The sequence below is a fragment of the Myotis lucifugus genome, unplaced genomic scaffold (genome assembly GCF_000147115.1).
Source record: "Myotis lucifugus unplaced genomic scaffold, Myoluc2.0 scaffold_3, whole genome shotgun sequence".
Classification (NCBI taxonomy): Eukaryota; Metazoa; Chordata; class Mammalia; order Chiroptera; family Vespertilionidae; genus Myotis; species Myotis lucifugus.
Genome location: NW_005871051.1, coordinates 23,845,770 through 23,871,988, shown reverse-complemented (window position 1 = coordinate 23,871,988; position 26,219 = coordinate 23,845,770). Strand labels below are relative to the sequence as shown.

At 40.2% G+C, this 26,219-nt stretch overlaps 1 protein-coding gene and 1 long non-coding RNA gene across 3 annotated transcripts in view; both read left to right on the top strand.

Moving 5' to 3' along the window:
• IRS1 (insulin receptor substrate 1) overlaps nt 1-10,825 on the top strand; it is a 60,509-nt gene extending 49,684 nt beyond the window's left edge. The window contains exon 2 of one of the 2 annotated variants that reach the window (XM_023761875.1): nt 10,515-10,825. The gene's annotated coding sequence lies outside the window, so the exon portion shown is untranslated. Of the gene's footprint in view, nt 1-4,671; nt 9,149-10,514 lie in introns of those variants that run through there. The other variant, XM_006082586.2, reaches the window with a different exon arrangement.
• A 5,724-nt stretch (nt 10,826-16,549) lies between these two features.
• Nucleotides 16,550-25,859, top strand: LOC111827794. The gene is made up of 2 exons (XR_002831520.1): nt 16,550-17,016; nt 25,223-25,859. It is a non-coding gene; the product is annotated as an uncharacterized LOC111827794 (long non-coding RNA).
• Nucleotides 25,860-26,219: the final 360 nt, after the last annotated feature.

The following is a 26,219-nucleotide window of genomic DNA, read 5'->3' as shown; positions in this document are numbered from 1 at the left end:
AATGATCTCCTTTGAAGAAAAGTCTTTACTGTACTCATCTTTTTTCAAGCACAGTTGGATGAGGAAGAGTTACTTTCTGATTAAATTTTAGTATATGACAATAGCCGAGTAGCTTATAATATTTTACTCCCATTTTCGTAGTAAAAGTAAAAACTGTTAGTAATGCTCTAACTAGGTATTTATGATAGTGTTACACTTGACCCAGCAAATTGGCAGGATGTTTCAGCACATTTAAATACAAAATAAAAGCTGTTAATCAATGGCTTTGACTAAAAATGCATTGATGAAAGAGGGCTGATCACTCCATTGTACTTATAGGCATAACCTTGAGCTGTTTTCAGCTGCTTTCACAGTGAAGACTCATGGGTAGGCTGACAGTGTGAAAGGCAGCTGAAGCTTTGTTTGTTTTTCAGCTGTAGTAGGCATGGTTGAAGTGGGTCCCGTCCAGAATATGTAAATTCCTACCGGATGCACTAATGCAATAAGCCATAGGTCTCAAGTAGCATTGCTCAAGTGTTGACTTATTTGATCATACTTCAGAAATTACATTTTTCATTACTGGCAATAGGATTGAGTGGGTTTTATCTTACAAGAAGACACACGGAAGGATACAGTCGATGCTGGCGTGGTTGTCAGAATGTAATTTCCAGCCACTAAATCTCATGACAGGTGCTTCATATTTCTGGGCTCCCGAGTTATTCCCCAATGATGTAACTAGGAGGATGTATCATAGGAGCATCACCATTTGCTATTTGCACAGCTCGTCTGCAAGGAAACAGTTTGCTTTTTTATGTCCAGTTTATGAGTGTCACAAATGAGTTTTTGGATTTGTAAAACATCGTAGTGATATTTGCCTTGTATGGTTGGTGTGAGTCAGTTGGGGTTGTATATATAAAGTGCATTAAATATACACATACCAATATTTTGATTTTTAGTACATATCATCATCCTTATCGTTGCATTTTTATTTATCAACAACAGATGTTTGTTGAATTAAATGACTGCAGGAGCCTAGTATGGGTATTGTGTGTGTGTGTTTTCTTTTTAAAAAAATTCCTAAATTACAAAAATGCATGATCTACATGTTTGCCTCTGTTCAAGTGAGTTCCTTTATTCAAGCTCAGCCCTTCTTGATTACGTGTGTGTAGGGGCAGGGATATCGGCAGCTGAATTTAAGTCCGTGAAGCACATGCTAAGGTCTGCCTGTAATGTTATGAGAGTTCCTTTCCAACAAAACTATCAGGGCAATTGTGAACAGCTCTGTTTTGGGAACTTCAGTTTTGGAGTCCTTTGGCTTTAGATAATACCTCTCTGGGAACCATTACCCAGCTTAATCAGCCCCTTTATTCACAATATTTGGCTCTCAAAGCTTTTTGGCTGTCTCCAAAGATCAAATAGGCCTTTGAAGGACAAGACTGGCTGCTATAGAGACCATTCAAAAGAATATACCCAAGGCTGAGAAGGCAGTCGCAGAAAAAGAAATGGGAACTTGAGAAGGCATTCCAAAAATGCCCCGAACAATGGCTGCTTGATTGAAATAAGTATTACCCGAAGGTGGCCGCAGTGAAAGGCAGTTCCCACTGGGGGATGTCTGTTAAAAATCGATGTCTTTACTGTGTAGCTAAACTTTATGTATATTTACAAACACACACACACACACACACACACACACACACACACACACACACACCCTTGTACGAAGATAAACAGATGTGAACTTCAGACATTCCCTGTAATGTCTCCTGATCTCTATGGCCTGTTTATAGCCCTCCATTCCCCTTCCCTCCTAGTCAGGATTATCTGTCAGGTGCTTTCACTTTTATATAGACTCCTGAGTTGATGGCACCGGTAGGTACCATTAGTGACTGAGACATGTGTTGATCAGGATTCATGATAAAGGGCTTTGAAAACAGTATGCTAAGACTTTGGAGGAAAGGAAGATATTGGAATTGATATATCCTTTTATTTCCTGTTCTTTGAACAGACATGCTGGTGGGAAATTACAGGGCTGGGTTCAGAGTGCCCCAAAGCAGCAGATTCCCACCACTGGTGATGCTGTAGATTTCTCTCTTCTCATCGGGCTCCCAGTCTCCTCCTTTCTGCATCCATGCAGATCTGGCCCATGTGATGATAAGACTGGATGGATACATTTTGTTCCTGTGCTAAGCTGTTCATTCAGCCATTCTGGAGGAGAGCCAGATATAAAAGCAACACATGACCTTCACTTGTCCTTCATTTCACATTCGGCAGTATGTTGGTCTCAGCCCTTTAATAAAGTGTGGCCTTCCTACCTCATTTTCAGCCCAGCACTGTGAAACTGTATTAGTTAAGCTGTACCTAGATACTCTGGTAGGAACAATCTGATAGATCACAATATAAGTTCAGGAGAAACTTGAAACTAACTAAGAGATCTGTAGACCATTCTCTGAGGGTTGTGAGAGGATGGGTTAGCCTTTCACTTGTAGACACCATGCAAAGTCAATCCTGTTTCTCTGGCATTTAAGGGATACCCTGGAATGCCTTTTTGTCATGTGTTGTCTGCTTGTCAAGTCTTTATAATAGGCCATTTACCTATTGTTTAGGGGTAGAGTTAATATTTTAAAATAAATAGAAATCTCCTCATAATACTGAGGTCTCATCTGGTAAATTTCAACCTACCTGAGCCACTATGTAAATAGTGAGTGCTGACTGATCTCAGCCATACCCTCCTTCAAGAGGAAAGAGAAAAAAACAAAACAGCTATATTGCTCAACATTTTCATTGTGTGAGTTTTAAAAGCCATTACTGTCCTTGCAGCTGACATTGGTTATCACCGCTGCACTTTGATCATATCACAGAGTATGTCCTTGTTATCCATATACTTAGATAAAGGTGTCTTGACCTGCCAATCAAGGCTCTTCCCCATCTATCCCAATCTGCATTTGTAGACTTAACTCCTTCTACCCCTTTTCAGATGCCTCGTGCTCCAACGAAGCCACAGTCTTCACTGGACCTGTCGATCCATGGCTGGGCCTTGTTTCATTATGTGCTTTCAGTAGAGTGTGCTTTGTCTCTATCATTCATTCAGCTCATATTTAGTGAGTACCTGCTATGTGCCAGCCTTTGTGCTAAGCTCTGGAGATGCAACTGGAAGCAACATAAACATAATCCCTCTGTCCACATCCCCAAAATGTTTTTGTCTTCCAAGCCAAACCAAGTATGTTAGCGAGGTACTTCCCTTCTATTCCTAGCTAAAGCATCCTTTCCCTCCTCCATGCACCTAGAGCTTTCTTCCTGTGCATCTACTGTGGAATTCACCCCTTTCTACTCTGCATTCTATCTCTTTGTGAATGGAGCTTCCTTTCTAGAATTTCTAGAAAGCAGGGCCTGTAGCACAATTCAGCTTTGTAGTCTCCATAGTATTTAATGCAACCATTTTACTAATTCAACAAGTTTTTATTAATTAACTGCTCTATTTAGGACATTCTATAAATGTTGATATTTATAGAGAACTTTAGAATGCATGAAAAATATGTATGCCAGAAATACTCTCTAATGTTGGTACTTGAGAACTTAACAAACTTTTGTGAGGTTGAAAAGGTGGATCCACTCACTGGAGGGGATGGGATAATGCCCCCTGAGGTCTGCCTTCTTGAATTGCATAAAAGAAATGTGCATCCACCAGAATAATTTATTCTATTTGACCTAAATCAGAATCTTTTTTTTTTAATTTAATGATTAACTTGGTCTGTTTTGCTTGAGTTTCCTTTTGTGTCTAAAATGCTCATGTCAAACAACAGCAAGTTAAAACCTGATTTCAGATTTTGTAATGTTAAGCCTTGTGATTTCAAACTCTAAAATTTGCAGATGACTTTTAACCAAAAGAAGATTCAGCATAGCCTCACTGTTACCTGCTTGCCCTATTTTGTTGTAGTTTTCCACAATAACTGTAATGTACATTTTTGTTTTGATCGTCAGAACATCAAAGCGCTGTGTATTTTTGTGTTGCTAAGCCTCTGAAACCTCCAAATCACATTGATTTGTTTGCTGACTTAATATTGACTACTTTGAGTTTGTGATTGCTTTGGACTCTTGCATTTTGAGAGAAAAAAAGAAGTTAAATACAGTTTGTTGATTTTATTTAAGCACACAGTACTGTTTGTGCCTGTGACTTCAGTTCATCTGATATGATAGGCCTTCTTTTTAAAGCAAAACCCTAACAACTTCAGGGTTTCATAGGACAATCCTAAAAGATCAGATGAGCTAGCTCCTTAACATGGACTGCAAAGGATGAGAATGGGACCCTGCAGGCCCGACACGTCACCGATGGGGGGTATGGCAGTGTAGCAAGTGGTTTTTTAAGCTTGGCTTGGTGGGGAGTAGAAAGAAACTGATCTCCAGAGTATGATGTTACAGAGAAAAGAGAAATGATTTGACCTTATTTGTATTCCCAGGTTTCTCCCAATAAGTCATCCCAGATTTATCCGAACCACCCTGGAGCTGAGTGTTTGGCCAAGGTGAAGGGAACCAGTAGCATGGTCTCCTGGAAAGAGCTCTGGGCCTTGGAAATAGGAACCCGAGTTCTAGGGTTGATTGTGACTGACTTTGCCTCTCTATCCAGGTTGACTTATTCTCTAGTAGTAAGTGATGTCCAGGTGCCCAGGTGATGAATTGTTTTCTTTTCCTTTTCAGAATGAAGACCTAAATGACCTCAGCAAATCCTCCTCTAACTCATGGGTACCCAGACTCGAACTATTTCATGATTCACAACCAGGACCTCACATCTTCCTCCTCTGTAGATGGTACGATGCATCCATTTCAGTTTGTTTACTTTACAAATCCTCAGGAGTCCGTTGACTGAACTGCACGTTCTTTATTGTGCCAAGCAAAAAAAGCACTGTGACACCGGGACAATGAGTCTGCATAAATTTCATCTTCAACCTTAAGGACTTAGCTGGCCACATGAGCTGCTGTGCCCCCCACCATGCTGCGAGAGAATGGGTTTCCTCTCATCACCATCTACACGATACATTTCATCTGCTGCTGAAACTGTGCGACAGAGCATCGTTGTAAATTATTTCACACAAAACGGTTCACGTTGGGTGGAAAGAGTGTTAAATATTTAACATAGGTTTTGATTTATATGTGTAATTTTTTTAATTAAAATGTAACTTTTCTTACAGCGCACATTTTTTTTTTGGATGTGGAACTGAGGTATGCAATGTTCTGTTGTAAAGAGTGGAGCAAATGCTTAAAACAAGGCTAACAAGAGTAGACTAGGGTACAGCCCTTGTTTTAAGATTGTAACTCAGAAAAATAATATAAGAATCATAGTGCCATAGGTGGTTCTCAATTGTATAGTTATATTTGCTGAAACTATCTCTTGTATTATAGCCCTGGTGTTGAGTTGAGATCCTTACAAGAATTGATCTTAATTTTATATTTTTCCTGTAAGGCAATAGGCCATGTTAATTGAACTGAAGAAGGGTATATAGTCTACTGGGTATTTTCGAGTGTCAGCTTAACATTGGCAATTGAATGGAAGCCGAAAGATAAGAAAAGGAAATCAAAGTCTTCCATTGTACATACTGTACAGAGAAGGAGACATGGGCAATCCCTTCAAATCAAAAGCTCTCTTTGGAATGAACAATGTGGGTGTTTGTAAATTCTGGAAATTTCTGTCTGTTCATAATAAACTAGAGACTGTTGATCTTTTCTTCTCCCCTCCCCCCACTTCTGTAAGCTTCCTGCTACATTGCACCATTTTCTTCTGTGCACACATTAGGATGTTTCATTTCCTATACTGTCTCAAGAAAGATACTAAGACAAGTGAGTACTTGTCTTTAATTTCTAACCAGAAATTAAAATTCCAGAAACTGTTTTATTTTTATTTTTGTCATGACCAGAACTACATGTCACTTTCTTTAAGAGCTTATCTCATGCTTTCTGAGAACTTCCAGTGTTTCATGATTTAACTGAATGTAATTTGGCCCATTTGCCCTTGTGGGTACTAGGCTATTAGTGATTAGTTAATAAAACCCAGTGTACAGAGAGCCCATCAAAGCTGAATGACCAGCTATTGAAATATCTAGCCAGCAGTGAAAATGTTAATCCTTTTCTTCTTTGGAAAGTACTCATATCTTGGAATTTTTCCTTTGGTAATAGAAAATGGCAATGAACTTAAAGGTATTGCCGACAAAGTTTTTAACCTTTTTACCAGGAAACTTCCTATAAGTGAGTAATGCCAACATCAGGCTCCCTCGGAGTCTATGTAAACTCTGTATCAGAAATTCCCAGCCCTACTGTTGATGGAGCAACATTTTATTTTTCTGTAGGATTGTGCTCCCTGGGCAGGGGTGGGCTAAAGGAAGGGGCCAGGGTTGGGGGTACTGTACTCAAAAGGAAGGGGCGATAAATGGAACCCCTCACACTGTTGAGGCCCATGTTACTGCTAATTCAACTGGATGGCCTGTACCTCACAGACTGTTGTACAATGTTCATTGTTGCAGATTCTAATCATTTGCATGCTCATCAATTTCTAAGATAAATAGGTCTGTAGTCATAAGAATCCATTGTTTTCAAGGAACTTGCTGAATTACATCATTTCCTATTAGGAGAAAACACTACCAATTATAAAAATCTGATAAGAACTTTTTTTTTTTTACTCTCTTATGAAAAACACTTTGTTGGTCAAACTAACTTTCATTTTTCAAGTATTCTGACTCATACTCTTATTAGTGTAGGAGACGTGTAGGCTATCCTGCTACTTCCAAGCAGAAATCAATGAACTAAGTCAGCCCCGATCGTTTTCCTGTCAAGCTAGTTATTATTTCTCAAGGAACCTAAATGTTGATTATTACCGAGATACCTCTGCATGTGGAATTATCAACCAATTCTGGGTCAGAATAGAAATGAACAGACTGGAAAACCCCATCTCGTGGTGTCTAGTTCTCTGTTTTGTTCAGTTAAATAGCATAAGGGTAGACATTATCTAAGCTGCTCCTAGTGGTCCCTAAGCTGGGTTTGAAAGTGTTATCAAATTTCACCGTTTGGAAACTGGAAGTTGCTGGTATTTGAGGCGGGAAAAGGGTTGATCTTGAGCAGCTGCTGAGTCCCTGTGTTCAGTTCCTATTGGGGAGACTTGACTTTTATCCGTTTCAAAGTATTTGTAGGCCAGCTAAGGGCTCACGTTAATGGGGATTCAGATGGCCTCTGTTTAACTCTAAGTTACTGGCTTTTTCTTCATGAAACCACTTTCATAGCATTCTTTTTTAGAGACTTTGGCAGAGTTTTAAAATTTTTCCTTTGTGGAGAGAACAAATATATTTCATGACTTTGATGATATCTTCGTTCTGAGCAAAAAAAAAAAAAGGTCCTAGAACCAGCTAGAAGTGAAGAGAATCCATTAATAATCAACCGCCTGAGTCAATACTGTACTGATGTTACATTGGTGGCTATTTCTTGCTCACTTTCAAAGGTCAGGGACTCTCTTGACTAATCTAGGTTGACTGCAAATGTTCATTTACTAAAAATCATCTAGCCAGAGGTGGAGTAAAAATCATCTAGCCAGAGGTAGAGATTTCTAACTTTTCCTTCCCTGACTATTGTCTCCTAGCTAGTTATCTTTTAAGTGTGAGACAGAGTTTTAAGAAACAACTGTACTATACTGTAAGAAACAGGATTGTGCAATCCTGAAGCTCTGTTGTGTTCCTGAATGCAATGTGCCATGTAGTTGAAAATTTTAGTTTTATTTACTAGAAGTGGTTGAAGTCGGGGGAAGGGAGCTCATTGTCCACTGACACAAAAGAGCCATGAGAAATGGGATGGCTGTGAAGTGCTCCGAATGCTTTGGCAGAGCTCCGTGGGTCAGTCCATCACATGAGGAGGTGTTGAAGCCCCAGACACTGTGGGAATTAAGACCTTGATTGGGGAGAGACAGAACCCTTTGGAAGGCATGTGAAGGAGGATGGATGGAAGCCAAATATGAAATCGCTTCTTTGCAATGACTTGACAGGGGAGTTGAGTGTTCCTAGGACACGGTGAACGTTGGTTGGCGGTGATGCTGCATTCATATAGGCTGCTGAGAAACTGGAGAGGAAAAAGCATGAGCTGCTAGGGATATGAAGAAATGTGACATTGCCAATACTAAGGAAAGACCTCTAGTCTGTGAGCTTTGCTCTGTAGAGCATAAACAACCTTCTTGTAGTTAGGAGAACATCAAGGGTTAAATGCTGGTGCCTGTGGTCATTTCCAAAGCCAAGACAGAGAAAACCTTGGAGGTCCTCCCATAGCTCCATAATCCAGCCCCCTAATTGTAGATAGAGAAAATGTGCATCAGGTGGCATGTTGAGGTGTCCCTCACTCCTTGTAACCAGAACATCATGTAAGTGCTGGGAGGAAGTAGGATATTGAAGGTGTTTCACCCTAATCTTAAGGAATTTCAGTAATAAGGAGCTTATTATCAGCTTATAAGATTAGAAAACGTATGACTTAGCTGGGGAGTTGTCTTCCTTTCCTGGTTTGTTGATGACTTGGCATGTGTGATGTATATACCAAGAGATCTGGTGTTTTAGACTTTTGCCATTCACCCTGCATTTCAGTTTCTCTCTTTGCTTAAGTGATTAATTTCCCCAATGTTAACCAATATACCACATGATAGGACAAATACGGTGAACAGGAAAACTTGCCTGTATTTGTATAGACATTTTTAGTGCTAGGGCTTTTGTTGTTGTTTTAGAACTTTTCTACTGGATTAAGAATGTAGTTCCTGGGACAATTTTTCTTGCAAAGCTCTTTCCTTACACCTCTTGGCTACAGGGTGGGCCAAATTAAATACATATATATTTTTTTCATTTCATGTATGTGCAGTTTGGTTTATCATCTGAAGATGGTGGTGCTGCTCATGGTGCTACTTCATCTGTGTACAAAAGGACCAAGCATGGTCTGTATTGCTACCAAAACATTTATTGTATATATGTGTATAACATGCATTATGTATATTTGTAACGGGTACCAGGCCAGGTATATATTTTTATTTAGAAGTGTTTCACTTTTCCAAGTTTTCTTTAGAGTGTTATGCTTATTTTCAGTCCCCCTCCCCCCCTGATTCTGTCTGGTACTTAGAACTGTAGTGTCTTCATCGTTAATTAAAGAAAACTGTCTAAATGAATTCTCAGATGTGAATGCTAGTGATCCTTAATGTCTTTGATTATGGGACATAAAACAGAAACTGCCAATTACATGTTGCTGGGGTGTTTGGGTCAGAGCAGTGTACACTGTTAACATACTTTAATAAATGATTTTGAAACAGATAGGTTGCCTTCACCCTATCCCTCTTCAGTTGGCTTTCAGTGGCCAACAGTATAAAGAAAATGACCCCTGAAAATACGTGCAGCTACTTGTGTTGCTGGTGGTGCAATGGGAAGAGGGAGGGGGAGGAAAGATGTGTTCTGTTGAGAGGCACTAGAAAGGCCTTGTCGACCTTCAGTGTGCAGAGATCCCAAGAATTGATCAAACACAGATGGCCACTGAGGGGATCTGGGGTGGGCGGGGCCTACCTTTCTGACCCTCTCTCAGGTCCCCAGTGCTGCTCATCCATGTCAGCTGATGGCACTGAGTAGCAAGGCAGGGAAACAGCATTGCTCAGCCCTGGCTATGTGTCTGCATCGTCTGGGTAGCTTTAAAGAATTCAGTGGCCAGGCGACTTCAGAGATGCTGATTTACTTTGGGGTGGGGCCTGGGCATCCATCATTGCTGCTGCCCTTGGTGCCTCTAGAAGATTCTAGTACAAGCTCAGGGCTGAGAACCACTGCTAGGAAGCATTGCCCTGTCTGATTACTAGAGCCACTTACTAGAAATGCTGGTTCCCTGAGCTGTCTGAGAACGGGTGTTTCTACAGCTGACTCATGGTGTGGTTGGCAAATTTGGGAAATTCTGATTTCTGTACAAGGGGAGCCTTTTAGATTGTGTCACCACTAAAAGGTATAGGATATCTCTAATTTTTTAAATTTAATTTACTGGGGCAATGATTTTTTAAAATAATCAACCATGTTGGAGCCAATTCCGGAGCCCACTCCTCCCAAATTGCGCTTTCTTGCCTAAATAATTTAAAAGAGATGATTGACGATTCCTAAGTTGTTCAGACAAATGCAACTGATTGAACGTTTGGAAACATTCAAGTTTTTTTTTTTTATGTGCTTCATGCCCCACTCTTTTCCACCCTAATCTGGCAGAGACCTTCCTTCTGCCTGGCATCATGGATGAGGTTCTCATTGTTAAGAAGCAGCACATAACGTGACTGAATAATGCTTGAAGTAAATATTTCATCTTCACTTTCTATTAGCTTCCTCCATTTTTATTCTTTAAAAAAAACCCAACACTTGACTTTCTTCCTCCCAGTGGTATTACAAAGCAAACATGCTAACCTCTATTGAAATGACACATAAACATCATTAATTAATATTAATTTGAGGGCAGTCTAGTTGAAATGAATTAATGGTGTAATTTATAACATAATTGTCTTATTACCTTTACAGAATACAGAAACAAACTAGAGCAAGTGCAACACTGTCAATAAAAGGTCTGCGAGAATTTAATAGTCATCGAGAGTTGTAATTACCTTCCTGGTTCTATCATAAACAACAGCAACACTCACTCTGCATTCGTTCCAGGTTCACCACCAGGATTTACATCAATGATCTCAGTGTATCCTTCCAGCAACTCAGAGGTAGATTATCATTATCCCTGTTTCCCAGATGTGCAAGCAGAGGAGAGAAGGGGTTTGTCTGCGGCCAAGTTTGTATTCTCACAGACACCACTGCAAGTCTCTGATTTCTAAGTACTTTTAAAAAATTATGGTCTCTACATTAAAAACTATCACCCCAGCTGCCTTTTGTTATTCATTTGCTGAGCAAATATGGCTAATCTCCCATGAGCCTGAGAGTAAATCTCTGTCCAACTGGTAACTTCCACCCTGCAAAGTATCAGGGCCTTATTCCATTTGTTTCCATTCTTTATATTTGTGTCTAGCTTAGATCATTCGGGTCCAAAGTCATGTTCTGGTTCCCTATTGTTTTTTTCAGTAAGTGCATCTCACTTTAGCAACAGACTAGAAAGAGCTTTATTTTAGGAACACACAAGGGTAGTGGGTGAAATGGGAAAGCCACTCTAAATCCAAATGCCTGCGTTTTTAGGCATCAGGTTTTACACATTAATTATCTCCTGTAAACTCTTGGAAACCAGAACTTACATTCTCTGTTCGAGATACTATTGATTAGACAAATGACCAAATTGGCAATAACAAGAATGTGGAAGGCAGGGACATTGTTGTCTAGTTGGAGTATGAGCCTTCACATGGAGTGAAAGGATATATAGGAATCTCCTGTCTGATACACTGCCCTGTAGGGGAGGGAGAAGTGTTTGCCACCCTCTTAGGGTGCCTGACTGGGTCTGAAAATTAAACTGACCAACAGATTCACAGGAGAAAAGCATATCAAGGTATTGAGTATAAAATTTACATGACACAGGAGCCTCGTGAAGAAATGAAGGTCTGAAGAAATAGTTGGACATGAGTATTCTCATGCGAAGTTGGATGAAGAGGGGACACATGTGTACAAGCATGCTAGGTTAAGGAGCATGAGGTAAGTGTAGTCGACTGGGGGAAAATTAGCAAGTCATGTTTATTGTTTGTTCAGATTCTTTGTCTTCCGAGATAAGGATGCTCATTTCCTCTGAGTGTGGGGAGGACGGTTCTCACATCATGGTTTTATGACCTGTGTCTGGGGGAAGGGGAAGGGGAAGGTCAGCTGTGACCTCCCTCCTTCTGTTATTTTCTCAAATTCCTTAGCTGAAAGTATTCAAAAGCCAAGGCACCATATTTTGGTGTAGCATTTCCTGAGACCTGCCAACCTCCAGGGCTGCTCAAAGCTTGGACTGCAGAATTTCCCGAAGGGCTTGTATGGGTTTTAACAGGGGCCTAAGGAAGTCATATCAGTAACAAGTTTGTTTCCCCAACACTCCCCAACACACACACACACACACACAGCTACTCTCCAGGGTTATTACACACCCTAACCTGTGAGAAACGAGCTGGTGGGGTTCACTCCCTTATGTATGTTCCTTCAGATGTCAAGCACCAGAGAGAAGAGATTATATTACTGAAGCTCCTCACAGGTCCTGAAAAAAAATAATCAAACATTCTACTAGAAATTAGTAAAATTAAGTCAAACTTATGTTGCAAATAGCATAAAAATATGAGAATTAAGTAAATTTGCACTTACAATAATATACAGCATTGCCCTGACTCTATAAAACAAAAGCCCAAACAAAACAAAATACTAAGAAGGAGTATGTCTGATGGCATTATGAATAATTTGTATTTTTTCTATTTTTCTTTACATTTTTACAATGACCATATCTTATTTTCATAATGCGAAAGAGAACAAAATATAAAAAGCACAAAGGGGATTGATGAGAATCTTAGTAAGTTCCTACATGTTGATGTTACCAAATATCACACCACTCCATGGTTGATAAATCAGGGGTCAGCCAACTATGGCCTGTGAGCCAAACTCAGCCTAGCTGCCTGTTTTTGTAAATAAAGTTTTATTGGCACATGGCTGCGCTCATGCATTCAGGTATTGCCTGTGGCACCACAACAACAGAGTTGAGTAGCTGTTGCAAAGACCTATGGCTCCAAGAGTTAAATACCTACTAGGGATCCTTTATAGGAAATGTTTGCTGACATCCCACTCCCCCAGTGATAGATGTTTTTTAAGGGAAAGATTTGGCAGGAGGCAAAGTCCCTTGCCCTGGGCTTCTGAATTCTGGACCTGCTAAAGGAGCATCTTGGAACTCTGTGGCCACCATTATCATGCTGTTGGGCAGAGTTTACAGTCTTTTAATTCCTGTGCACTGATTATTGAAGTGCTCAAAGGACTTCTTTCAGTTTTGTCTACAAACATTAAAATACTTTTATAGATAGGCATGTAGAGCTGAATTAGAGTGCTACATCTAGGGTGACAATTCTTTTCTTGGCACTTCAGTTTTTCTAGATTAAATGCCAAAAAAAGGTAGTAGAAAACAGTAACAGGTTGTCTTGTTCAAATAGGGGTTGAATTTTCTCAAGAAATTCCAAAGGAGGCCAAGACCATGGACAGGCATCCTTCTGCAGCTCCTTTTCTGACTTCTCATCAATGCAGTGCTGAGAATGAGCACCAGTGGCATGTGGAAGTTCTTGATTTAAAGTCCTAATATTCCAAATACTACCTGTATCCCCTCCTCCACTGCCATCTCCCCAGTTCAACTTTCTTCTCTAGTGCTTTTAGGGAATTCTGGGTAAGCTGGGGGTGACAATGCTGCTTGACTGTCTCATTAACCTTTGAAAGCTCAACTGTTAATTAAGGGTTTTTCCTCACCAGGTCAAATGCTGCTTCCCATTTGCTTTTCACAGAAGATAGCAGCCAATACACACATGCACACACACACCACTTCACCCATCCATACATATGCACACATACCACATTACCCATACATACACATGTACACACATACCACATCACCCATATGTACACACATGCACATCCCACCACTCATCTGCATAGAAATATATATACATATCACAGCACAACATCCTGATGCATCTAAGATAGCCAACATCGTTTGTGTGTGTGTGTGTGTGTGTGTGTGTGTGTGTGTGTGTGTGTGTGTGTGTGTTTTACATCAGCAGCATGTTTCTGGTTTAAGTTCAAATTGTTCATTTAATTTGGCATTCTCCTCTCATCCCCACCACACACCGACTCCTATTAGCAGAGTCCCATGCCCCATATGTTAAAAAAAAAGGTAGAGTTCTGAATCTGGTTTACCTCATCTGTTGAAAAATATAATAAGTTTGGCTGAACTAAACAAACTTCTTCCTGAAGAGAGTAACCGACTATTTGTGTTTGCTGAAATGTTTGACAGATGGGAATCTGATGGGGGTCGGGGGATTATTTCTTTTAATGATTGTGTGACTGCTTCAGTTCTCATCTTTGCTTTGTCACCAACTAAGAAACTTTGCACAAAACAAGCCTCTCTGGCCCTCTGCTTCTTTGTTTATAAAATACGAAGGTTATCTGATCTTAACCTGGGGTCTAGAAATGTGTCAACCTTAACATTTCATGCACTATTTTCCATGGAGAGAAAAAAAAGTGACTTTAGTGAATTCGACAAAGCCTCAAAACAGAGAGAAATGGCTTCTTATAATAATAGAATTTCATGATTTTTATGATTCCCTAGCAAGTTTTATAGAATTAGGGACTGGCCTAGGGCAAAACTATTAGGTCAGCAAAATTTGTCCTAACTTTTGTACACATTCGTTGAGGTTGGTATTTCCCTTTGCAAATGCTTCTATGGGACCCAGGATCTTTCTGTTGTGGAGAAAATACATCTGATAACTAATTATTTCCCCCAGAGAGATATGAAACTAATGTGTTCGCTCCCAGGGTATTTACCTCAAGAAAGAAAACCTACCCAGAAGAAAGAGAACACTTTTTAGCAAAGGAACTTACTGCTAAAAAATGGAATTTCAGGTATCCGTATGGGTAAATGTTTAAGGGGAGATTTTTAGTTTAGTTGGGGTAGATTTTGTAGGCACTGAATCTCAAAAACCAAAACAAAACACCTTTTCTTTGACAATGACATAAAACTTGCATGTTTGCTAAATTAAAATAGCTTCTTCCTAGATTTCTGAATAATTTCAATTTTGTATATATTCATGAAAGATACACTTATTTTCTCCTTTATTTTTTGGGGGTTGGGGGAGTGCTCTCATGTCCTGCTTGGGTTCAGCACCCTGGTCCTCACATCTCTGAAGGCATCTTTTATAGGTAACCATAGACTCCACCCATGCATGAAGTTGGCTCTCACCCACTCTACAATGAACCTGGCTTAACTGTTGGCAGAAAAAGAACTAAAGCAGGAAAAGAATGAAAGAATTTCCTTCTGGCTGACAAACAACAGCTACTTGTTGCTACTAATGGGAAATCTATTTTTACTCTTCCCTGCCCCAGTAATGGAGTTGATCTTCATGACACAAAGACACCCAAGCCAAAAATCTAAAAAAGATCATTTCTCTTTGGAAGTTATAAACTCAAAATGTCTGCTCTAGGAAACTACAGTACAGTATTCAGGAGAGAAGACCTACTGTGTATGTTCTATAAAAATGTCGACCCCTCTCCACCCTACTCCCCAGCCAATGAAAAGACAATCAACTATCAAAAATTTTCATGGAAGATGACCACGCAGTTGAAATCTGCCATTCAATGTTCCTATTTTGGTCATGGAGAGATGACTTTCTATTCCCGCATTGGAATTAGACAGTCCTAGGCCAACCTGGAAATCCTGTTTACTGGCTAAGAGACCGTGGGAAAATTCCTTAACTTCTCAGAGCCATAGTTTTACCATCTGTAACACGGGGAGGAGGATATTGACTTTGTAGAGGTTTGGTGACATTAAAGGCACCCCTGCCACGGGCAGAGCATTGGGCACCCCAGCCATGGTAGACATGGTAAGATTATTGAAATTCTAAAGGTTGTTACAGCTTTTGGATAAAATCTCTTCCTTTGTGTCAGAACAGTTTGGTTTACCTTTTCAGAAATGTGAAGTTTGAAAGGCCTTAGGCACCAGAAGTATATCCTTGCTTAAAGGCTTCCTCCCGCCTTTCTGGTGAAGAAGGCCTGTGTTCCAAGGAACCGTGATGACGAAGCCACAGGTGGCATCTTGCCATCATGACTCCACGTCTCAGAAATGTATCCGTGTAGCTTTCTGGGCACAGAGCTGGCACCCATGAGGAAACTGGTCATTCAGAATAATAAGCATGCCAGCTAGTTCTACCTTTAATTCCAACCGGTGCATTTCCTCAAGGTGCAAACTGAGACAAGCAACTCTCACCCAATCCAGGCTTGGCCAACCTTCAAGTTCACTCAAATGTGGTCCCCGAGTCTCATCCTCTCACATTTCTTGCTCTTCCAAACCCTGCTGTTTTGTCCTGAACCAGGAGCCCTCTTTTGGAAACGTCTATCTATTAGCAAATACCCCTGGCACCAGTGGGGTTGGCCAAGCTTGAATTCAGTTCCTTTTACACTTAAGACCAAAATTAACTTTAAAAACACTTACTATTCAGATGCTGGATTACAATTGTACCTCTGAAAGCTGTATAATTTTATGGACCAATGTCACCCCAATAAAGTCAATAAAAAAAAGTAAGTTATAACAAAAGTTTTTAAAAAATTAAAAAAAAACATTAAAGAGGAGGCTGTGGTCCTTTGTTTGTAGTCTAGTTTCTCCTCACCAGGGTGCTCTTAGCAGGAGGGTGTCCAGGGACCCTGCCAAGGCTGGTTTAGCTACCCTGCGGCCATAAGGGATGTGTTGTCTGCAAGACAGAGGGGCAGGCTGTGCCCAGCAGCCCGCCTCCCGCCCCTCTTCTCATCTTGTCTCTTGTCTTCTGCCTTTCATTTCCCTTTCTCTCCATTTTTGGGCCGGGCCAGCCTTTCGCCGCATTCGTTTTAGTTTTGAGTGGCAGCCCTGCCTTGCTCCGGTGGTTTCTTTTTCCTTTTCCTGAGGATGGAGGGTTATTTTTTTCTGCTGGTGCGCCCAGGGCGTGGGGAACAGTGTGTGCTCAGGGCGAACCCCTTGCATTTCCCCGAGGTGCTTTGCTCAGTTGCTCGCGAACTTTTAATTTTTTCCAGGCTTGTGTGTTTTGTCCAGATCCGCTTCTCTGGAGCTGGGCTGGCCTCTTTGTTTTGGGGAAGCTTATTGCTGCACAGTAAGACCATCTGACAGTTGTTATCTGCGACCTGAGAGCCAGAGCTGCCAGCGACGAGAGCCAGAGGCAGCGATGAGCTGCTCTCCTCGCAGACCTCCCGGCTCCCGGCCCCCAGCGCCATCTGGGACCACCCGAGGACGAGACCAGCGTGAACCAAATGTTCACTTGTTCACGGGAGGATGGAAAATCTCTCCGCCCACCAAGGCCGCCCGGTCTGTCCCGAGTCCCTGACAATGGTGAGAACCATCAGATTCGTCCGTATGGGTGTCTACTGTGACCTTCTCTCTATCCCTTTCTCCCCTCCTGTCCTCCTTCCTTCCTTTCATCTCTCTATTGCACAAAAATCTGTGGACTGGCTGCGGGGTAACAGCTCTCCAAGGGGCAAACAGCATGGCAGGTATAATACTGAGTACAAGCCAGCGACCTATATCCTCCAGGAGGTAGCCAATAATACTGGGAATAAAATCCACGCCCTTCATCAGGGCCAACACAGTCCCGAGGGACCGGCCTCTGCCTGTCTCTTCCCATCCACCCTCCACCATGCTTTCCTTCATTCATTCACTTTGCTGTCAGCCCAATCCCCCTCAGAGCCTTCTCGTCACTGTCCCCAACTTCTGACATGCTGTGGCTCTGGGATTGCTGGAGGGGGCTTCCCTCTTGTCCAGATCTCAGGCCAAACTCTCTCTTCCCAGAGTGGCCTTTGCTTATCGTTTCTCTCTCTCTCTCTCTCTCTCTCTCTCTCTCTCTCTCTCTCTCTCTTGCACGTGTTATTTTACTTTCTTCACAGTGCTGTCTTATCTGCAATCATCTCTGTATTTATTTGTTTGCTTGTTTATTCACTGCCTTAACCCACCCTCCCACCCCAAACCTTCTGTCTTTTTCTCCATGTGGTCCCCAGTGCCCGACACATAGTTTGTCCTCAATAAATATCTGTTAAGTGAATGGATAAATACATACTTCAAAAGGGACATAAAAATAACATCATAAATAATGATAATAATAATGGACATTTTTGGTATTTTACCAAGAACTGTGTTTTATGTATACCATCTCCAATCTTCAAAACGATGAGGACAGAGGATATTATTTATATATTTTGCCAAAAAAGGAGGCTCCCAAGGCTTTGGAATTTTCCCAAGGCCACCCACCTAGCGAGGGATGGACCTGGGATCCATCCTCAGACAGGTCTGGCTCTGAAGCCAACAGCCATTCTTTCATTCTGACCGTGATGTCTAGTGCATGTAAACAACGGGAATGGAAGCCAGAAAGCGATAAACTCCGTGAGAGGGGCAGATAAACCCCCCGGGAATTCGACGGAGGGAGAAGTGGCCTCTCGGCGAGGGGAACAGGAAACGGTTGTGACAAGGTGATTTTGTTTTTCTGGACCTGTGCCCCGGAGACTCTAGGTAGGGAGGGAGGACAATTTGGACACTTGAAAGGGAACTGTGAACTCCCAGGCATGTTGAACAAGAACACCAGAAGGCTACCCTGTGTGTGTGTGTGTGTGTGTGTGTGTGTGTGTGTGTGTGTGAGATTATAACAGGGGTAAAAAGGCAAGAACAACAAGATGAGTTAAAATTCTATTCAGAGAAGGATACTGGTTGTAGTAGGGAGTATTTTTTTTAAATCCAGGTCTATCTTTGATTCTTATTTAAAGACAAAAGTACACATCTGTATCAATTACAGGGAAAGCTTCATATAAACACATCTATAATCTCACATTTTTGTTTAATCAGAACTCACTATTTATCTATAAAAATGTATTTTCTTATTAAATCGTATTTTACTTTCAGATTTCATCTAAATGTTCCCAGGCCTGGTGGGGAGGGAGGGGCGTGTCACATGTGAGCACTTTACCACTTAAACCCAATTTTTTATGACCCCCACTGGGGATCGAGCCTGCAACCATGGTACATGTCCTTGACCGGAATAGAACCTGGGACCCTTCAGTCTGCAAACGGACACTCTATCCACTGAGCCAAACCGGTTAGGGCAATGTATTTTCTTATTAAATCGTATTTTACTTTCAGATTTCATCTAAATGTTCCCAGGCCTGGTGGGGAGGGAGGGGCGTGTCACATGTGAGCACTTTACCACTTAAACCCAATTTTTCATGATTCAGTGTCCCCATCTACTCAAGTAGGACTCATGTCCCCTGCAAAGTCTCTGCCCAGATGTTCCACACATCAGCTGTGTTTGCAGACAAGCCCCTCTTGCTTGCCCTGCTTTGCCATCTCTCTACTGTTGGGCACTGCAATCTCCACAGGCTCTTAGACTCTGTGCTTTGGACCAAGCCCCCACCCATGGCTCCAAACCTGAAGAGTTCCAAGTAGTTCTCCCGGGGCTTTACATTGTGGTTCTCAAAAGTCCACAAAGGCCTTTTCTTGTCTGAGGGCTAAGACCTGTTGGGGAGGGCTGGGAACTAGAATGAAAAGGCCTGGCAGTCAGAATAGATTTAGGTTGATACCAGTATGTTGTTAGGAACTGAATGTAAATGTTATAAACCCTGATGAGGTCAATGTGATAGTAATAGTATAACGTAGTGGAGATCATGTCAGTGCACTTATTTCCTGATCTTTCAGGTGAAGAGACAAAAATCTATAATCTAAATCTGATAAAGAAAATGGTAGAAGTACAGGTATATTTAAAGTGTAAAGATGAATATTACAAACTGAAATTGAATAGTAGAAGAAAGAGCAGTGGGGAAGAAACAGAACAATAATAATTCTGACTTACTGGTTGCTTTTACAAGTATAGGGAGTCCCCCAAAAATGTATACACACACTTTGAATAACTATAAAGGTAGGGTTTATTAAAATACATTTCATTTTCAAAATTGAACTATCAGCTGTGAAAGTGTGTATACTTTCTTTTGGGACACCTTGTATAACTACATCACAGTTTAGCATGATAAAGAGTGTAATTCAGAACAAGGATTGAATCGTTTTGAGTGTACATAAGCCTAAAAACATAGCATCAGCGTGCATAAAGAAAAATTTCAGTACAATGAGATCTAGGCAGAAATATTTTATAGGGAGAGACTTTGGTGCATTTCTTAGTCTATGACCGATAAAGTCACCAAGAAGTAATAAAAACAGTAGAAGACCTAAATAACAAAATTAACAAGGGAAATCCAATTTATATATATCATACTCTGTTCCAATAAAACAGAGTATACATCTTTCCCCAAGTGTCCATGGGACATTCACACACACACACAAATGACCATCTATTAGGACACAGAGAAAACAAAGAGAAGCCCTAAACATAGAATATAAACATGTTAATTAACTTAGAGAATTTAAGGAGCAACAGAGCAAATCCAAAGAAACAAGGAGGAAGAAAACACCAAAACACCATTAACAACAAAATAAAAATAAATGTTAACAAGAGCAAAATTCTTAGAAAATATTAACAAGAGAGAAAAGACTCCTGGAAAGACTGCTCAAAAAAAAGAGAGAAGATACAAATAAACATAGAATTCAGAGTGGGGAGAGGAATGAATGGGAGGAAAATAGCTATGAACAGAAGGGGAAGTTTTAAAAAATTAAGAATAATACATTTATTTGATAATAAGTTTGAAAACCCAGATGACATGCATACACACAATGAAATGTTCTGTCCTTATAAGAGAGACAATGAGGAAAACCTTTGTTATTGATGTGGAAAGATCTCCAAGATGTATTGTTAAGTGCAAAAAGCAAGGTGTGAAAGAGAGAGCATTAGATATTATCAGTATGTAGGAAAGGAGGAAACAAAGATCTATTTGTGTTGCCTTGTATATATAAATGTATAAACAATATCTGGAAGGATAATTGTGGTTACTGGTCTGTGTGTGTGTGTGTGTGTGTGTGTGTGTGTGTGCGCGTGTGCACATATGTGCTGATGGGGAACAGTTGGAACCAAATAGGTGAAAGAAGGCTTTTCTAGGTATACCTTTTTGTACTTTTTGTAGTTTAAATTATATGAATCTATTACCTATTCATATAGCTAGCTTCAAAAAGAAATTAAAAATTTGTGTTACTATGGTTATGTGTGTTCTATAAGTAATAGTCCTTTAAATATTGCTTTCTGATACAGTCTTGGATTACACTGGAAATAAATGAGTGTCACGATTTTATTTTGGAAGTGTAACCATAGAACTTTTAAGATCTGAAATGGACTTTAATGATCATCTGGTGAAATTTAAAATCTCATTTGCCAAATCACAAGAGTGAACCCCAGAGAACTTAGGTGGTCTGTTTTATCTACTGTCTGAGTGAAGATGGAACTAAGGTGCCTTGGATTTTTTTATTGATTCACTGGCAACTTTAGTTATCATTTGTATAATTCATTTTAGGATATTTTCTCTCCCCTGTTCTTACTTAGCTGGCTCTTCTGTAGAGAAAAATTCTGTAATAACTACTTCACAGTGCTTCCAAGCTCATTTTCCCACTGGGGAAGATTGGATCCCTGAAATTCATGGCCAAAGACTGAAATGACAACCAAATTCCCCTGTCTGCTGAAACATTTTGCTGGGGTCTTACTCAGATGTTATGAATGATATAATAACTCCAAGGAATAGGAATTTAATTCTGGAAGCCATGAATTTTCAGTCATTTGGAGGCTCTGTGCAAGTTTTCTGTCTGTTGGAATAATAATAATAAATGATAAAGCTAACACCTATTAGCCTCCTCTATAATCAAGGAACTGAACTAGGTGCTATACTTGAATGAACTCCTTTAACTTTCATGACAATCTTATGAGACATATACTGTCATGAAACCCATTATAGAGAGGAAGAAACTGAGGCTTACGGAGTTAATTCGGTCAAGTTCACAGAACTGGTCAGTAGTGGAACTGAGTTGCAGATAAAAGAAGTCTAACTCCAAAATCACATCATTGTTTCTCAGTCATAAAGATTATTTTTTTTTATATCTCTGATTCTAGTTTCATTCCCCACTTCTCTCACACCCGCTGAGTTAGAACTGTCTTCTCTTTGTGTTTTCATGAATTTCTGAGTGCAATGAAATCTGATGGCAGACTACCAACAATTCCATTTCTTGACACTTCATCTTACCAAAGACTTCATTTAAGAAGAGATCAGAATGCTGAAATGCTGCGGTTTGTTTCTCTGTCAGGCACATGCATTTTAGCAAGAACAATTTGAGTAGTAATATTTTGTTAACATGTGCCTAATGTAGGCTATAGCCATAAGAGTAATATGTTAATTTGTAAAGATGTTTTTTCTTAGAGAAATTAGTGATTGAGTATTATAATAACTCATGCATTAAAAGTTTTCTGCTTGCATTGCTTTTAAGTAAAAATAATAAGACAAATAAAGTTAATTTTTTGCCTAATATGGACCTTAAGAAGTCTCTTTTAATACAAAAGGATGATTTATAACATACATACCAATAAATATCTTAATGTTTACAACAAATACATATTTTATAGTGCTTAAAATATTTTCATTTAATGGCATAGATATTTTTGTCACCTCTTATTTAAAAAAACATAGTATTGATTTACTTACATAACAGGATGCTGGGTTTAATGCGATGTTAAGATACAACAAATGCTCATACCATATAACAAAATTAACCCCAATTTAACCAAAGACCTTAATGTAACAGCTAAAATGATAGAACTCTTAAAAGAAAACATAGCTGTAAATCTTCATGACCTCGGACTAGGCCATGGTAATTTAGATATGTCACCTAAAACACAAGCAAATAAAAAATATATAAATTGAACTTCATCACAATTTAAATCCTTTATGTTTCAAAGAACACTATCAAGAAAATAAAAGGACAACCCACAAAATGGGAGAACATATCTGCAAATCATTTATCTGATAAGAATCTGGAATTACAAATAAAGAACTCTTACAAGTCAACAATAAAAAGACAAATTACCCAATTGAAAAATGGGCAAAGGATTTGAATAGACATTTCTTCAAAGAAGATATGCAAATGGCCAATAAGCATATGAAAAGATGGCCAACATTATTAGTCTTTAGAGAAAATGCTAACAAAATTATGAGATACCATTTCACACCCACTAGGTAGCTATATTAAAAGAGAAACATTAACAAGTGTTGGCAAGGATGTAGAGAAATCAGAACTCTCATACATTTGAGATTGTGAAATGGTGTAGCCATCTGAAAAATAGTCTGGCAGTTCCTGAAAAATTTCAAACATAGAATTACTATGTAACCCAACAATTTCACTCCTAGGTGAAAACATATATCCACACAAAAACTTGTACAAATTATTCTTAATAGCTCCAAAATAAAAACAACCTTAATGCCCATCAACTGTTGAATGGATAAACAAAATGTGGTGTTCACAATAGTATTATCCAGCCACAAAAGGGATGAAATACTGATGTGTGCTGCAATATGGATGAACCTTTAACTCATTATGCTAAGTGAAAAAAACCACACATCCTATGATTTCATGTATATAAAATGGCCAGAATAGGCAAATCTATAGAGACAGAAAGTAGATTAGTAGTTGCCAGGGTGTGGGGTAGGGAGAATGGAGAGTGACTGCTAATGGATATGGGTTTCTTTTTGGGATGATGGGAATGTTCTTAATTGGATTGTGGTGATGGTTGTACAACCTTTTGAAAATATTAAAATCCATTGAATTGTACACTTTAAACAATGAATTTGATGGCCTATAAATTATAACCCATTTTTTAAAAAAATATGATAAATGTCAGATATCACATTTACCTATGAGATCATCCATATGCACATTTCATGAGATCTATTCTAGTTCCATCTCTTGGATTCCTTACCTAAGTGAGTCTCACCCAGATGAAAGATACAAAGAGTCAAGAACATTTTGTGGAGAGAGCTTCTCCCAGGGGTGGGGTGGGGAGTACTTCCCTCTTTGAGCTAAGTCTCATCTTACTTGGAGACCTGAGTCCCAGAAGTTAAAGGGCAGAATGGCGAGGTGCCTGATGCAAACCTAAGCAACCCAGTGTGGCTGTGCCAGCAGGTCCAGAGTTACACTGGGAACTACTGACCCCGCCTTCTGATAGGAGGTCAGTGAGGGGGCACGATTCCAAGGTCCAGCTGTGGAGCCCTTGGCTGGAATATTGTCCTGTAGATCCCAGCTGTGGACTCCTTCTGGAGGGATTGAGTGGGGCCTGATGAAGGAGGCTCTCTGCTCCTGACAATGTCACATTTGTAGTGTCCTAGGAGCAGGTCTCCAGAGAACCCATAAAAGCACTCACCAGAGAAAGTGTCAGCTTGAAACAGAGGGCATGCGACCATTTTTTGACAGTAGTAAAAAATGGTTTCCAGGTTACCTCTCCTTCTTTCCTGCTTGGATCTCGGTGAGGCCAGAAGCTGCAGTTGGTAAGTCAGGGAGGAATCAGGGGGAAGAGAGAAATAAGGGTCTCCCACTCCCCCATGTCAAGTGGTCCCAGCCAAGACTTAGAGAGGGTAAGTGGTTTGTTCAATGCCACACATTGTTGTTGTTGGAGCTGGGTTCCTTTTTCAAGGCCCATAGCCATGCTTAGGGAGAAGACAAACATCTGTGCAGTAGACACAGACATTTTTGATTCCTAGTGGTAAATTTAGAGCAGTCAAAGGCAGGGCAGTGATGTAATACAGAAGGAAGAGCAATTGTGTGAAGGGTTTGGGAAGGAAGCATGGCCATATGCAGACCTACAGAATCACTCTACTCTCCAAGTTGCCCAGTAAATATTCATTGGTGCACAGGGTCTCTCCAACCTTTCAGCATTACCTTCCAGCGAGATACACGCTTTTCTCTGCACAAAGGAGAAAACCCTTGCAAAGTAAATAACAGAATTAACAGCCCGATGAGCTGCACATGCATTTTCTTAGCAGGTTTGTGATTGTGGAAAATATTCACCCATAAGCACTTTCTCACCTATGGCACCTGTGGTACTGCATCAATTAATTTCTTTAACAGGTAAAGCTCAGCACTTTTATAGATTGATTTTAAGACTTCATACATTTATTCCAGGAGGTTCTTATGTTGCGATAGCTCCCACAAGTTTATATCATTCATTAAAGTTCAGGAAAGTATCTAACAGTGCTGACACATGTTTATACCTAGGGGCAGGTGAGGCCTTTGAAATATGACATTTGGTCAAATGTTTGGACTTGACCATAGGACTTGACCATCACAAATACAATAGTTATAGCACTGGCATTATTTTGATTGCTCTCTTGAAATACTCCCTTCAAAAATAGTCACCTCTATTTCGAATTTCTAAAGATGCAGCTTATTCTACACATTTTCATTTATAAGAAGAAAAACAATTTTCATTGCATTTATATTCTATAAAGGCAGCACTATTTCTAAGCTATACACAGAGCAATGATGTTTCAACTAGTTTGAAATTGAAGGTCAATGAAATTAGTAAATAAGAGATTCTGGTGTGCAAGCCCCGATCTAATCCAATCCTTCCATTTTACAGATGAGGACATGCAGGCCCAGATGGAAAGTGTCAAAGGTGAGGTTGTTTAAGACCAGCCTACTTTCTACCATCCAGTGCTGCCAGAAGAAGATCAGAAGTGCCTGGAAAGTAGCCAAACCCCACTTGTCAAATGTCTTGAACAATTTCCTCAAAGCTCTTACTTCAGGTCAACTTGACCCAAACGACAGGAACTGTGTATTGCCCTCCTATCAAGGATGAGAGGAAGTTCCCACGTTGCCCTTGACCAGCAGACATCACCACGACACTGATTTCAGCTTCTCTACTCGTACGTGGACGAAGTTGCAGGGAAGCAGTGGTCCAGGACTGGGGCCTTGGGATGGCAGGTGTGAGTTTGCAGTGTTTTACCTTCCTATCTGTTGGTGAGGAAAAGCAGTTGATCTTAATGGGCTTTGGGACACAGGGATCCTGTTGAAGCTGCCCTGTTCTTATACCTTCCTACAAGCCAGCACACCAAAGGTCAGAAGAAATGGGAAGCAGCCAACAGGGGCATTGGGTTGACCAGCTGTTGCCATTCTTTGTTCACAAAGCTGCTAGTGATCGGGTTTGTTATGTATTTAATAAAAAGGAAGGCAGGAATATGAAATAATGCAGAATAAATCAGTCATTCATAAATAGGCATGAGACTGTGTAGTAGTTTCCTATGGTTACTGTAACGAAGGACCACGAATTTGGTGGTTTAAAAACTCACACATTTGTTTTCTTATAGTTCTGGATATCAGAAGCCCAGGATCGGCCCCCCTGGGCCAAAATCAAGGTGTCAGCAGGATGTGTTCCCTCTGAGCCTCTAGCGAGGGATTCCATTTAAAGTGTAGCTGGGTATTTCAGGATAATCTCCTCATTTCAAGATCCTTAATTTAATCGCACCTGCAAAGTTTCTTTTGCCATATAAGCTAACACTCACAGGTTCCCATTCTCAATGTCTTTTGGGGCAGCAGCATTATTCAGCTGACCACAATCTGAAAGGTCAATAAGCTTC